This window comes from Hesperophylax consimilis, chromosome 22, assembly GCF_061612785.1.
Source record: "Hesperophylax consimilis isolate HC1 chromosome 22, BYU_Hcon_1.0, whole genome shotgun sequence".
Classification (NCBI taxonomy): Eukaryota; Metazoa; Arthropoda; class Insecta; order Trichoptera; family Limnephilidae; genus Hesperophylax; species Hesperophylax consimilis.
Genome location: NC_142857.1, coordinates 16,242,696 through 16,255,530, shown reverse-complemented (window position 1 = coordinate 16,255,530; position 12,835 = coordinate 16,242,696). Strand labels below are relative to the sequence as shown.

Below are 12,835 nucleotides of genomic sequence, written 5' to 3'. Positions count from 1 at the left end.
AAAAAAACGTAAAAAATAGTATAATCCTAGGCAATTTATATTTAAATGTGTTATGTAAGCAAAATAATCTCATCAAACATGCATTATGTCAGGGAGGGAGGGAGGGAGGGAGGGAGGGAGGGAGGGAGGGAGGGAGGATGAAACGCCAAATGATTATATCCCAACAAAATTATAGGTTTATGAACGTGGTAGGGGTAGGGAGGGGTAGGTTATATCACAAAAACAGACGAAGAACATCTAAATGCTAAATAACATTTAACAAATAGAAAAGCAATTGCAAAAAAGGAGAGGCGTGCATTACACCGACAGATCTGATATTGATTGAAAAAATGTAAGTTAAGTACGTAGGGGTGGAGGATGAAACGCCAAACGACTGTATCAACACGCAATTAAACGTTAGGGAGAGACGAAAAACAACCGAATACTTAAATAACATTTAGAAAATTGAAAAAAAATTCAAAAAAGAAGAGGGCCAACGGCACGCGGTGTTCCCAAGCGGTCACCCATCCAAGTACTGACCGCGCCCAATGTTGCTTAACTTCGGTGATCGGACGAGAACCGGTGTGTTCAACATGGTATGGTCGTTGGCGAACGCTGATATTGAGATGCGAATCTTATACTGGAATAATTTTATTATTTTTATAAAACTTTGACGTTCAGCGGAGTAGTGAACAGCCTACGAAAGCGCGATTTAAATCATGAAATATTCCGATAGATGCCACTTTAGCTCGAACTGAAGAGGGAAAATTCAAATTAATAACAATGGTAAAATACATAAATAACGACGATACATAAATTTAAAAAAAACGTAAAAAATAGTATAATCCTAGGCAATTTATATTTAAATGTGTTATGTAAGCAAAATAATCTCATCAAACATGCATTATGTCAGGGAGGGAGGGAGGGAGGGAGGGAGGGAGGGAGGGAGGGAGGGAGGATGAAACGCCAAATGATTATATCCCAACAAAATTATAGGTTTATGAACGTGGTAGGGGTAGGGAGGGGTAGGTTATATCACAAAAACAGACGAAGAACATCTAAATGCTAAATAACATTTAACAAATAGAAAAGCAATTGCAAAAAAGGAGAGGCGTGCATTACACCGACAGATCTGATATTGATTGAAAAAATGTAAGTTAAGTACGTAGGGGTGGAGGATGAAACGCCAAACGACTGTATCAACACGCAATTAAACGTTAGGGAGAGACGAAAAACAACCGAATACTTAAATAACATTTAGAAAATTGAAAAAAAATTCAAAAAAGAAGAGGGCCAACGGCACGCGGTGTTCCCAAGCGGTCACCCATCCAAGTACTGACCGCGCCCAATGTTGCTTAACTTCGGTGATCGGACGAGAACCGGTGTGTTCAACATGGTATGGTCGTTGGCGAACGCTGATATTGAGATGCGAATCTTATACTGGAGAATAATTTTATTATTTTTATAAAACTTTGACGTTCAGCGGAGTAGTGAACAGCCTACGAAAGCGCGATTTAAATCATGAAATATTCCGATAGATGCCACTTTAGCTCGAACTGAAGAGGGAAAATTCAAATTAATAACAATGGTAAAATACATAAATAACGACGATACATAAATTTAAAAAAAACGTAAAAAATAGTATAATCCTAGGCAATTTATATTTAAATGTGTTATGTAAGCAAAATAATCTCATCAAACATGCATTATGTCAGGGAGGGAGGGAGTGAGGGAGGGAGGGAGGGAGGGAGGATGAAACGCCAAATGATTATATCCCAACAAAATTATAGGTTTATGAACGTGGTAGGGGTAGGGAGGGGTAGGTTATATCACAAAAACAGACGAAGAACATCTAAATGCTAAATAACATTTAACAAATAGAAAAGCAATTGCAAAAAAGGAGAGGCGTGCATTACACCGACAGATCTGATATTGATTGAAAAAATGTAAGTTAAGTACGTAGGGGTGGAGGATGAAACGCCAAACGACTGTATCAACACGCAATTAAACGTTAGGGAGAGACGAAAAACAACCGAATACTTAAATAACATTTAGAAAATTGAAAAAAAATTCAAAAAAGAAGAGGGCCAACGGCACGCGGTGTTCCCAAGCGGTCACCCATCCAAGTACTGACCGCGCCCAATGTTGCTTAACTTCGGTGATCGGACGAGAACCGGTGTGTTCAACATGGTATGGTCGTTGGCGAACGCTGATATTGAGATGCGAATCTTATACTGGAGAATAATTTTATTATTTTTATAAAACTTTGACGTTCAGCGGAGTAGTGAACAGCCTACGAAAGCGCGATTTAAATCATGAAATATTCCGATAGATGCCACTTTAGCTCGAACTGAAGAGGGAAAATTCAAATTAATAACAATGGTAAAACACATAAATAACGACGATACATAAATTTAAAAAAAACGTAAAAAATAGTATAATCCTAGGCAATTTATATTTAAATGTGTTATGTAAGCAAAATAATCTCATCAAACATGCATTATGTCAGGGAGGGAGGGAGGGAGGGAGGGAGGGAGGGAGGGAGGATGAAACGCCAAATGATTATATCCCAACAAAATTATAGGTTTATGAACGTGGTAGGGGTAGGGAGGGGTAGGTTATATCACAAAAACAGACGAAGAACATCTAAATGCTAAATAACATTTAACAAATAGAAAAGCAATTGCAAAAAAGGAGAGGCGTGCATTACACCGACAGATCTGATATTGATTGAAAAAATGTAAGTTAAGTACGTAGGGGTGGAGGATGAAACGCCAAACGACTGTATCAACACGCAATTAAACGTTAGGGAGAGACGAAAAACAACCGAATACTTAAATAACATTTAGAAAATTGAAAAAAAATTCAAAAAAGAAGAGGGCCAACGGCACGCGGTGTTCCCAAGCGGTCACCCATCCAAGTACTGACCGCGCCCAATGTTGCTTAACTTCGGTGATCGGACGAGAACCGGTGTGTTCAACATGGTATGGTCGTTGGCGAACGCTGATATTGAGATGCGAATCTTATACTGGAGAATAATTTTATTATTTTTATAAAACTTTGACGTTCAGCGGAGTAGTGAACAGCCTACGAAAGCGCGATTTAAATCATGAAATATTCCGATAGATGCCACTTTAGCTCGAACTGAAGAGGGAAAATTCAAATTAATAACAATGGTAAAACACATAAATAACGACGATACATAAATTTAAAAAAAACGTAAAAAATAGTATAATCCTAGGCAATTTATATTTAAATGTGTTATGTAAGCAAAATAATCTCATCAAACATGCATTATGTCAGGGAGGGAGGGAGGGAGGGAGGGAGGGAGGGAGGGAGGGAGGGAGGGAGGATGAAACGCCAAATGATTATATCCCAACAAAATTATAGGTTTATGAACGTGGTAGGGGTAGGGAGGGGTAGGTTATATCACAAAAACAGACGAAGAACATCTAAATGCTAAATAACATTTAACAAATAGAAAAGCAATTGCAAAAAAGGAGAGGCGTGCATTACACCGACAGATCTGATATTGATTGAAAAAATGTAAGTTAAGTACGTAGGGGTGGAGGATGAAACGCCAAACGACTGTATCAACACGCAATTAAACGTTAGGGAGAGACGAAAAACAACCGAATACTTAAATAACATTTAGAAAATTGAAAAAAAATTCAAAAAAGAAGAGGGCCAACGGCACGCGGTGTTCCCAAGCGGTCACCCATCCAAGTACTGACCGCGCCCAATGTTGCTTAACTTCGGTGATCGGACGAGAACCGGTGTGTTCAACATGGTATGGTCGTTGGCGAACGCTGATATTGAGATGCGAATCTTATACTGGAGAATAATTTTATTATTTTTATAAAACTTTGACGTTCAGCGGAGTAGTGAACAGCCTACGAAAGCGCGATTTAAATCATGAAATATTCCGATAGATGCCACTTTAGCTCGAACTGAAGAGGGAAAATTCAAATTAATAACAATGGTAAAACACATAAATAACGACGATACATAAATTTAAAAAAAACGTAAAAAATAGTATATTCCTAGGCAATTTATATTTAAATGTGTTATGTAAGCAAAATAATCTCATCAAACATGCATTATGTCAGGGAGGGAGGGAGGGAGGGAGGGAGGATGAAACGCCAAATGATTATATCCCAACAAAATTATAGGTTTATGAACGTGGTAGGGGTAGGGAGGGGTAGGTTATATCACAAAAACAGACGAAGAACATCTAAATGCTAAATAACATTTAACAAATAGAAAAGCAATTGCAAAAAAGGAGAGGCGTGCATTACACCGACAGATCTGATATTGATTGAAAAAATGTAAGTTAAGGACGTAGGGGTGGAGGATGAAACGCCAAACGACTGTATCAACACGCAATTAAACGTTAGGGAGAGACGAAAAACAACCGAATACTTAAATAACATTTAGAAAATTGAAAAAAAATTCAAAAAAGAAGAGGGCCAACGGCACGCGGTGTTCCCAAGCGGTCACCCATCCAAGTACTGACCGCGCCCAATGTTGCTTAACTTCGGTGATCGGACGAGAACCGGTGTGTTCAACATGGTATGGTCGTTGGCGAACGCTGATATTGAGATGCAAATCTTATACTGGAGAATAATTTTATTATTTTTATAAAACTTTGACGTTCAGCGGAGTAGTGAACAGCCTACGAAAGCGCGATTTAAATCATGAAATATTCCGATAGATGCCACTTTAGCTCGAACTGAAGAGGGAAAATTCAAATTAATAACAATGGTAAAACACATAAATAACGACGATACATAAATTTAAAAAAAACGTAAAAAATAGTATAATCCTAGGCAATTTATATTTAAATGTGTTATGTAAGCAAAATAATCTCATCAAACATGCATTATGTCAGGGAGGGAGGGAGGGAGGGAGGGAGGGAGGGAGGGAGGGAGGATGAAACGCCAAATGATTATATCCCAACAAAATTATAGGTTTATGAACGTGGTAGGGGTAGGGAGGGGTAGGTTATATCACAAAAACAGACGAAGAACATCTAAATGCTAAATAACATTTAACAAATAGAAAAGCAATTGCAAAAAAGGAGAGGCGTGCATTACACCGACAGATCTGATATTGATTGAAAAAATGTAAGTTAAGTACGTAGGGGTGGAGGATGAAACGCCAAACGACTGTATCAACACGCAATTAAACGTTAGGGAGAGACGAAAAACAACCGAATACTTAAATAACATTTAGAAAATTGAAAAAAAATTCAAAAAAGAAGAGGGCCAACGGCACGCGGTGTTCCCAAGCGGTCACCCATCCAAGTACTGACCGCGCCCAATGTTGCTTAACTTCGGTGATCGGACGAGAACCGGTGTGTTCAACATGGTATGGTCGTTGGCGAACGCTGATATTGAGATGCGAATCTTATACTGGAATAATTTTATTATTTTTATAAAACTTTGACGTTCAGCGGAGTAGTGAACAGCCTACGAAAGCGCGATTTAAATCATGAAATATTCCGATAGATGCCACTTTAGCTCGAACTGAAGAGGGAAAATTCAAATTAATAACAATGGTAAAATACATAAATAACGACGATACATAAATTTAAAAAAAACGTAAAAAATAGTATAATCCTAGGCAATTTATATTTAAATGTGTTATGTAAGCAAAATAATCTCATCAAACATGCATTATGTCAGGGAGGGAGGGAGGGAGGGAGGGAGGGAGGGAGGGAGGGAGGATGAAACGCCAAATGATTATATCCCAACAAAATTATAGGTTTATGAACGTGGTAGGGGTAGGGAGGGGTAGGTTATATCACAAAAACAGACGAAGAACATCTAAATGCTAAATAACATTTAACAAATAGAAAAGCAATTGCAAAAAAGGAGAGGCGTGCATTACACCGACAGATCTGATATTGATTGAAAAAATGTAAGTTAAGTACGTAGGGGTGGAGGATGAAACGCCAAACGACTGTATCAACACGCAATTAAACGTTAGGGAGAGACGAAAAACAACCGAATACTTAAATAACATTTAGAAAATTGAAAAAAAATTCAAAAAAGAAGAGGGCCAACGGCACGCGGTGTTCCCAAGCGGTCACCCATCCAAGTACTGACCGCGCCCAATGTTGCTTAACTTCGGTGATCGGACGAGAACCGGTGTGTTCAACATGGTATGGTCGTTGGCGAACGCTGATATTGAGATGCGAATCTTATACTGGAGAATAATTTTATTATTTTTATAAAACTTTGACGTTCAGCGGAGTAGTGAACAGCCTACGAAAGCGCGATTTAAATCATGAAATATTCCGATAGATGCCACTTAAGCTCGAACTGAAGAGGGAAAATTCAAATTAATAACAATGGTAAAATACATAAATAACGACGATACATAAATTTAAAAAAAACGTAAAAAATAGTATAATCCTAGGCAATTTATATTTAAATGTGTTATGTAAGCAAAATAATCTCATCAAACATGCATTATGTCAGGGAGGGAGGGAGTGAGGGAGGGAGGGAGGGAGGGAGGATGAAACGCCAAATGATTATATCCCAACAAAATTATAGGTTTATGAACGTGGTAGGGGTAGGGAGGGGTAGGTTATATCACAAAAACAGACGAAGAACATCTAAATGCTAAATAACATTTAACAAATAGAAAAGCAATTGCAAAAAAGGAGAGGCGTGCATTACACCGACAGATCTGATATTGATTGAAAAAATGTAAGTTAAGTACGTAGGGGTGGAGGATGAAACGCCAAACGACTGTATCAACACGCAATTAAACGTTAGGGAGAGACGAAAAACAACCGAATACTTAAATAACATTTAGAAAATTGAAAAAAAATTCAAAAAAGAAGAGGGCCAACGGCACGCGGTGTTCCCAAGCGGTCACCCATCCAAGTACTGACCGCGCCCAATGTTGCTTAACTTCGGTGATCGGACGAGAACCGGTGTGTTCAACATGGTATGGTCGTTGGCGAACGCTGATATTGAGATGCGAATCTTATACTGGAGAATAATTTTATTATTTTTATAAAACTTTGACGTTCAGCGGAGTAGTGAACAGCCTACGAAAGCGCGATTTAAATCATGAAATATTCCGATAGATGCCACTTTAGCTCGAACTGAAGAGGGAAAATTCAAATTAATAACAATGGTAAAACACATAAATAACGACGATACATAAATTTAAAAAAAACGTAAAAAATAGTATAATCCTAGGCAATTTATATTTAAATGTGTTATGTAAGCAAAATAATCTCATCAAACATGCATTATGTCAGGGAGGGAGGGAGGGAGGGAGGGAGGGAGGATGAAACGCCAAATGATTATATCCCAACAAAATTATAGGTTTATGAACGTGGTAGGGGTAGGGAGGGGTAGGTTATATCACAAAAACAGACGAAGAACATCTAAATGCTAAATAACATTTAACAAATAGAAAAGCAATTGCAAAAAAGGAGAGGCGTGCATTACACCGACAGATCTGATATTGATTGAAAAAATGTAAGTTAAGTACGTAGGGGTGGAGGATGAAACGCCAAACGACTGTATCAACACGCAATTAAACGTTAGGGAGAGACGAAAAACAACCGAATACTTAAATAACATTTAGAATATTGAAAAAAAATTCAAAAAAGAAGAGGGCCAACGGCACGCGGTGTTCCCAAGCGGTCACCCATCCAAGTACTGACCGCGCCCAATGTTGCTTAACTTCGGTGATCGGACGAGAACCGGTGTGTTCAACATGGTATGGTCGTTGGCGAACGCTGATATTGAGATGCGAATCTTATACTGGAGAATAATTTTATTATTTTTATAAAACTTTGACGTTCAGCGGAGTAGTGAACAGCCTACGAAAGCGCGATTTAAATCATGAAATATTCCGATAGATGCCACTTTAGCTCGAACTGAAGAGGGAAAATTCAAATTAATAACAATGGTAAAACACATAAATAACGACGATACATAAATTTAAAAAAAACGTAAAAAATAGTATAATCCTAGGCAATTTATATTTAAATGTGTTATGTAAGCAAAATAATCTCATCAAACATGCATTATGTCAGGGTGGGAGGGAGGGAGGGAGGGAGGGAGGGAGGGAGGGAGGATGAAACGCCAAATGATTATATCCCAACAAAATTATAGGTTTATGAACGTGGTAGGGGTAGGGAGGGGTAGGTTATATCACAAAAACAGACGAAGAACATCTAAATGCTAAATAACATTTAACAAATAGAAAAGCAATTGCAAAAAAGGAGAGGCGTGCATTACACCGACAGATCTGATATTGATTGAAAAAATGTAAGTTAAGTACGTAGGGGTGGAGGATGAAACGCCAAACGACTGTATCAACACGCAATTAAACGTTAGGGAGAGACGAAAAACAACCGAATACTTAAATAACATTTAGAAAATTGAAAAAAAATTCAAAAAAGAAGAGGGCCAACGGCACGCGGTGTTCCCAAGCGGTCACCCATCCAAGTACTGACCGCGCCCAATGTTGCTTAACTTCGGTGATCGGACGAGAACCGGTGTGTTCAACATGGTATGGTCGTTGGCGAACGCTGATATTGAGATGCGAATCTTATACTGGAATAATTTTATTATTTTTATAAAACTTTGACGTTCAGCGGAGTAGTGAACAGCCTACGAAAGCGCGATTTAAATCATGAAATATTCCGATAGATGCCACTTTAGCTCGAACTGAAGAGGGAAAATTCAAATTAATAACAATGGTAAAATACATAAATAACGACGATACATAAATTTAAAAAAAACGTAAAAAATAGTATAATCCTAGGCAATTTATATTTAAATGTGTTATGTAAGCAAAATAATCTCATCAAACATGCATTATGTCAGGGAGGGAGGGAGGGAGGGAGGGAGGGAGGGAGGGAGGGAGGATGAAACGCCAAATGATTATATCCCAACAAAATTATAGGTTTATGAACGTGGTAGGGGTAGGGAGGGGTAGGTTATATCACAAAAACAGACGAAGAACATCTAAATGCTAAATAACATTTAACAAATAGAAAAGCAATTGCAAAAAAGGAGAGGCGTGCATTACACCGACAGATCTGATATTGATTGAAAAAATGTAAGTTAAGTACGTAGGGGTGGAGGATGAAACGCCAAACGACTGTATCAACACGCAATTAAACGTTAGGGAGAGACGAAAAACAACCGAATACTTAAATAACATTTAGAAAATTGAAAAAAAATTCAAAAAAGAAGAGGGCCAACGGCACGCGGTGTTCCCAAGCGGTCACCCATCCAAGTACTGACCGCGCCCAATGTTGCTTAACTTCGGTGATCGGACGAGAACCGGTGTGTTCAACATGGTATGGTCGTTGGCGAACGCTGATATTGAGATGCGAATCTTATACTGGAGAATAATTTTATTATTTTTATAAAACTTTGACGTTCAGCGGAGTAGTGAACAGCCTACGAAAGCGCGATTTAAATCATGAAATATTCCGATAGATGCCACTTTAGCTCGAACTGAAGAGGGAAAATTCAAATTAATAACAATGGTAAAATACATAAATAACGACGATACATAAATTTAAAAAAAAACGTAAAAAATAGTATAATCCTAGGCAATTTATATTTAAATGTGTTATGTAAGCAAAATAATCTCATCAAACATGCATTATGTCAGGGAGGGAGGGAGTGAGGGAGGGAGGGAGGGAGGGAGGATGAAACGCCAAATGATTATATCCCAACAAAATTATAGGTTTATGAACGTGGTAGGGGTAGGGAGGGGTAGGTTATATCACAAAAACAGACGAAGAACATCTAAATGCTAAATAACATTTAACAAATAGAAAAGCAATTGCAAAAAAGGAGAGGCGTGCATTACACCGACAGATCTGATATTGATTGAAAAAATGTAAGTTAAGTACGTAGGGGTGGAGGATGAAACGCCAAACGACTGTATCAACACGCAATTAAACGTTAGGGAGAGACGAAAAACAACCGAATACTTAAATAACATTTAGAAAATTGAAAAAAAATTCAAAAAAGAAGAGGGCCAACGGCACGCGGTGTTCCCAAGCGGTCACCCATCCAAGTACTGACCGCGCCCAATGTTGCTTAACTTCGGTGATCGGACGAGAACCGGTGTGTTCAACATGGTATGGTCGTTGGCGAACGCTGATATTGAGATGCGAATCTTATACTGGAGAATAATTTTATTATTTTTATAAAACTTTGACGTTCAGCGGAGTAGTGAACAGCCTACGAAAGCGCGATTTAAATCATGAAATATTCCGATAGATGCCACTTTAGCTCGAACTGAAGAGGGAAAATTCAAATTAATAACAATGGTAAAACACATAAATAACGACGATACATAAATTTAAAAAAAACGTAAAAAATAGTATAATCCTAGGCAATTTATATTTAAATGTGTTATGTAAGCAAAATAATCTCATCAAACATGCATTATGTCAGGGAGGGAGGGAGGGAGGGAGGGAGGGAGGGAGGGAGGGAGGATGAAACGCCAAATGATTATATCCCAACAAAATTATAGGTTTATGAACGTGGTAGGGGTAGGGAGGGGTAGGTTATATCACAAAAACTGACGAAGAACATCTAAATGCTAAATAACATTTAACAAATAGAAAAGCAATTGCAAAAAAGGAGAGGCGTGCATTACACCGACAGATCTGATATTGATTGAAAAAATGTAAGTTAAGTACGTAGGGGTGGAGGATGAAACGCCAAACGACTGTATCAACACGCAATTAAACGTTAGGGAGAGACGAAAAACAACCGAATACTTAAATAACATTTAGAAAATTGAAAAAAAATTCAAAAAAGAAGAGGGCCAACGGCACGCGGTGTTCCCAAGCGGTCACCCATCCAAGTACTGACCGCGCCCAATGTTGCTTAACTTCGGTGATCGGACGAGAACCGGTGTGTTCAACATGGTATGGTCGTTGGCGAACGCTGATATTGAGATGCGAATCTTATACTGGAGAATAATTTTATTATTTTTATAAAACTTTGACGTTCAGCGGAGTAGTGAACAGCCTACGAAAGCGCGATTTAAATCATGAAATATTCCGATAGATGCCACTTTAGCTCGAACTGAAGAGGGAAAATTCAAATTAATAACAATGGTAAAACACATAAATAACGACGATACATAAATTTAAAAAAAACGTAAAAAATAGTATAATCCTAGGCAATTTATATTTAAATGTGTTATGTAAGCAAAATAATCTCATCAAACATGCATTATGTCAGGGAGGGAGGGAGGGAGGGAGGGAGGGAGGGAGGGAGGGAGGATGAAACGCCAAATGATTATATCCCAACAAAATTATAGGTTTATGAACGTGGTAGGGGTAGGGAGGGGTAGGTTATATCACAAAAACAGACGAAGAACATCTAAATGCTAAATAACATTTAACAAATAGAAAAGCAATTGCAAAAAAGGAGAGGCGTGCATTACACCGACAGATCTGATATTGATTGAAAAAATGTAAGTTAAGTACGTAGGGGTGGAGGATGAAACGCCAAACGACTGTATCAACACGCAATTAAACGTTAGGGAGAGACGAAAAACAACCGAATACTTAAATAACATTTAGAAAATTGAAAAAAAATTCAAAAAAGAAGAGGGCCAACGGCACGCGGTGTTCCCAAGCGGTCACCCATCCAAGTACTGACCGCGCCCAATGTTGCTTAACTTCGGTGATCGGACGAGAACCGGTGTGTTCAACATGGTATGGTCGTTGGCGAACGCTGATATTGAGATGCGAATCTTATACTGGAGAATAATTTTATTATTTTTATAAAACTTTGACGTTCAGCGGAGTAGTGAACAGCCTACGAAAGCGCGATTTAAATCATGAAATATTCCGATAGATGCCACTTTAGCTCGAACTGAAGAGGGAAAATTCAAATTAATAACAATGGTAAAACACATAAATAACGACGATACATAAATTTAAAAAAAACGTAAAAAATAGTATAATCCTAGGCAATTTATATTTAAATGTGTTATGTAAGCAAAATAATCTCATCAAACATGCATTATGTCAGGGAGGGAGGGAGGGAGGGAGGGAGGGAGGGAGGGAGGGAGGATGAAACGCCAAATGATTATATCCCAACAAAATTATAGGTTTATGAACGTGGTAGGGGTAGGGAGGGGTAGGTTATATCACAAAAACAGACGAAGAACATCTAAATGCTAAATAACATTTAACAAATAGAAAAGCAATTGCAAAAAAGGAGAGGCGTGCATTACACCGACAGATCTGATATTGATTGAAAAAATGTAAGTTAAGTACGTAGGGGTGGAGGATGAAACGCCAAACGACTGTATCAACACGCAATTAAACGTTAGGGAGAGACGAAAAACAACCGAATACTTAAATAACATTTAGAAAATTGAAAAAAAATTCAAAAAAGAAGAGGGCCAACGGCACGCGGTGTTCCCAAGCGGTCACCCATCCAAGTACTGACCGCGCCCAATGTTGCTTAACTTCGGTGATCGGACGAGAACCGGTGTGTTCAACATGGTATGGTCGTTGGCGAACGCTGATATTGAGATGCGAATCTTATACTGGAGAATAATTTTATTATTTTTATAAAACTTTGACGTTCAGCGGAGTAGTGAACAGCCTACGAAAGCGCGATTTAAATCATGAAATATTCCGATAGATGCCACTTTAGCTCGAACTGAAGAGGGAAAATTCAAATTAATAACAATGGTAAAACACATAAATAACGACGATACATAAATTTAAAAAAAACGTAAAAAATAGTATAATCCTAGGCAATTTATATTTAAATGTGTTATGTAAGCAAAATAATCTCATCAAACATGCATTATGTCAGGGAGGGAG

At 38.1% G+C, this 12,835-nt stretch overlaps 16 non-coding genes across 16 annotated transcripts; all 16 read right to left on the bottom strand.

The window, feature by feature from the left end:
- Positions 1-470: 470 nt before the first annotated feature.
- On the bottom strand, positions 471-589 carry LOC149413057 (5S ribosomal RNA). Its single transcript, XR_016304397.1, has one exon. It is a non-coding gene; the product is annotated as a 5S ribosomal RNA (ribosomal RNA).
- Positions 590-1,270: 681 nt separating this feature from the next.
- LOC149413056 (5S ribosomal RNA) lies at positions 1,271-1,389 on the bottom strand. Its single transcript, XR_016304396.1, has one exon. It is a non-coding gene; the product is annotated as a 5S ribosomal RNA (ribosomal RNA).
- A 675-nt stretch (positions 1,390-2,064) lies between these two features.
- On the bottom strand, positions 2,065-2,183 carry LOC149413055 (5S ribosomal RNA). The gene has a single exon (XR_016304395.1). It is a non-coding gene; the product is annotated as a 5S ribosomal RNA (ribosomal RNA).
- A 675-nt stretch (positions 2,184-2,858) lies between these two features.
- LOC149413054 (5S ribosomal RNA) lies at positions 2,859-2,977 on the bottom strand. The gene has a single exon (XR_016304394.1). It is a non-coding gene; the product is annotated as a 5S ribosomal RNA (ribosomal RNA).
- A 687-nt stretch (positions 2,978-3,664) lies between these two features.
- On the bottom strand, positions 3,665-3,783 carry LOC149413053 (5S ribosomal RNA). The gene has a single exon (XR_016304393.1). It is a non-coding gene; the product is annotated as a 5S ribosomal RNA (ribosomal RNA).
- A 663-nt stretch (positions 3,784-4,446) lies between these two features.
- LOC149413052 (5S ribosomal RNA) lies at positions 4,447-4,565 on the bottom strand. Its single transcript, XR_016304392.1, has one exon. It is a non-coding gene; the product is annotated as a 5S ribosomal RNA (ribosomal RNA).
- A 679-nt stretch (positions 4,566-5,244) lies between these two features.
- Positions 5,245-5,363, bottom strand: LOC149413051 (5S ribosomal RNA). Its single transcript, XR_016304391.1, has one exon. It is a non-coding gene; the product is annotated as a 5S ribosomal RNA (ribosomal RNA).
- A 677-nt stretch (positions 5,364-6,040) lies between these two features.
- LOC149413050 (5S ribosomal RNA) lies at positions 6,041-6,159 on the bottom strand. The gene has a single exon (XR_016304389.1). It is a non-coding gene; the product is annotated as a 5S ribosomal RNA (ribosomal RNA).
- A 675-nt stretch (positions 6,160-6,834) lies between these two features.
- Positions 6,835-6,953, bottom strand: LOC149413049 (5S ribosomal RNA). The gene has a single exon (XR_016304388.1). It is a non-coding gene; the product is annotated as a 5S ribosomal RNA (ribosomal RNA).
- A 667-nt stretch (positions 6,954-7,620) lies between these two features.
- On the bottom strand, positions 7,621-7,739 carry LOC149413048 (5S ribosomal RNA). Its single transcript, XR_016304387.1, has one exon. It is a non-coding gene; the product is annotated as a 5S ribosomal RNA (ribosomal RNA).
- Positions 7,740-8,418: 679 nt separating this feature from the next.
- On the bottom strand, positions 8,419-8,537 carry LOC149413047 (5S ribosomal RNA). The gene has a single exon (XR_016304386.1). It is a non-coding gene; the product is annotated as a 5S ribosomal RNA (ribosomal RNA).
- Positions 8,538-9,214: 677 nt separating this feature from the next.
- On the bottom strand, positions 9,215-9,333 carry LOC149413046 (5S ribosomal RNA). Its single transcript, XR_016304385.1, has one exon. It is a non-coding gene; the product is annotated as a 5S ribosomal RNA (ribosomal RNA).
- A 676-nt stretch (positions 9,334-10,009) lies between these two features.
- LOC149413045 (5S ribosomal RNA) lies at positions 10,010-10,128 on the bottom strand. Its single transcript, XR_016304384.1, has one exon. It is a non-coding gene; the product is annotated as a 5S ribosomal RNA (ribosomal RNA).
- A 679-nt stretch (positions 10,129-10,807) lies between these two features.
- On the bottom strand, positions 10,808-10,926 carry LOC149413044 (5S ribosomal RNA). Its single transcript, XR_016304383.1, has one exon. It is a non-coding gene; the product is annotated as a 5S ribosomal RNA (ribosomal RNA).
- Positions 10,927-11,605: 679 nt separating this feature from the next.
- On the bottom strand, positions 11,606-11,724 carry LOC149413043 (5S ribosomal RNA). The gene has a single exon (XR_016304382.1). It is a non-coding gene; the product is annotated as a 5S ribosomal RNA (ribosomal RNA).
- Positions 11,725-12,403: 679 nt separating this feature from the next.
- Positions 12,404-12,522, bottom strand: LOC149413042 (5S ribosomal RNA). Its single transcript, XR_016304381.1, has one exon. It is a non-coding gene; the product is annotated as a 5S ribosomal RNA (ribosomal RNA).
- Between the last annotated feature and the right edge of the window lie 313 nt (positions 12,523-12,835).